Raw genomic sequence first — 1,240 nt, forward strand, 5'->3', positions numbered from 1 at the left:
ACTGCTGTTGCTGTTGTTGCTGTTGCTGCTGCTGTTGTTGCTGCTGTTGCTGTTCCTGTTGCTGCTGCTGCTGTTGCTGTTGCTACTGTTGCTGTTTCTGTTGCTGTTGCTGCTGCTGTTGCTGTTGTTGCTGTTGCTGTTGTTGCTGTTGCTGTTGTTGCTGCTGTTGTTGCTGCTGCTGTTGTTGCTGCTGTTGCTGTCGTTGCTGCTGTTGCTACACAACAGGCTGCTTACCTGGGTAGAGCCGACTGACGACTGCCATGGGGCGCTCATCATTTGTTTCCTGTGTCATTCGATCAGATTTCAGGCACGCACACCTACACACTGAGACAAACATGTAACATTTAACATTTTACGTGCATGACCGTTTTGTTCATTAACCCCGCCATGTAGGCAGCCATACTCCGTTTTCGGGGATGTTCATGCTGGGCATGTTCTTTGTTTCTATAACCCTACGAACGCTGACATGGATTACGGGATCTTTAACGTGTGTATTTGATTTTCTGCGTGCGTATACACACGAAGGGGGTTCAGGCACTGGCAGGTCTGCACATATGTTGACCTGGGAGATCGGAAAAATCTGCACCTTTACCCACCAGGCGCCACCGAGATTCGAACCCGGGACCCTCAGATTGAAAGTCAAACGCTTTAACCACTCGGCTATTGCGCCCGTCTCTCTCTCTGTCTCTGTCTGTATATCTGTCTCTCTCCCTCCCTCCCTCTCTCTCTCTCTCTCTCCCTCCCCCTCTCTCTCTCTACCTCCTCTCTCTCTCTCTCTGCCTCCCCCTCTCCCTATCTCTCTCTCTCCCTCCCCTCTCCCTCCTCCCTCTCTTTCTCTCCCTCCCTCTCTCTCTCCCTCCCTCTCTCTCCCTCCTTCCCCCCTCTCTCTCTCCTCCCCCTCTCTCTCTCCCTCTCCCTCCCTCCTCTCTCTCTCTCTCTCTCTCTCTCTCTCTCTCCTTCCCCTCTCTCTCTCTCTCCCTCTCCCTCCCTCCTCTCCCTCCCTCCCTCTCTCTCTCTCTCTCTCTCTCTCTCTCTCTCTCGTTTCCTCTTATGCTTTCTCCCACTGTCTGTACTTTCTCTCTGTGTCATTCCCTCTGTCTGTCTCCGTCTCTGTGTCTCTGTATGCCTCTGCCTCAGTCTCTCTTTGTCTGTCTCTCTGTCTGTCCATCAGTCTGTCTGTCTGCCTGTCCTTGCCTTTGTCTGGTAAAAACCCTCGAAAGAAGAGCGATGAAAATTTTAG

At 52.2% G+C, this 1,240-nt stretch overlaps 1 non-coding gene across 1 annotated transcript; it reads right to left on the bottom strand.

The window, feature by feature from the left end:
* Positions 1-597: 597 nt before the first annotated feature.
* Positions 598-670, bottom strand: Trnae-uuc (transfer RNA glutamic acid (anticodon UUC)). The gene has a single exon. It is a non-coding gene; the product is annotated as a tRNA-Glu (tRNA).
* Positions 671-1,240: the final 570 nt, after the last annotated feature.

Source organism: Babylonia areolata, chromosome 23 (genome assembly GCF_041734735.1).
Source record: "Babylonia areolata isolate BAREFJ2019XMU chromosome 23, ASM4173473v1, whole genome shotgun sequence".
Lineage (NCBI taxonomy): Eukaryota > Metazoa > Mollusca > Gastropoda > Neogastropoda > Buccinidae > Babylonia > Babylonia areolata.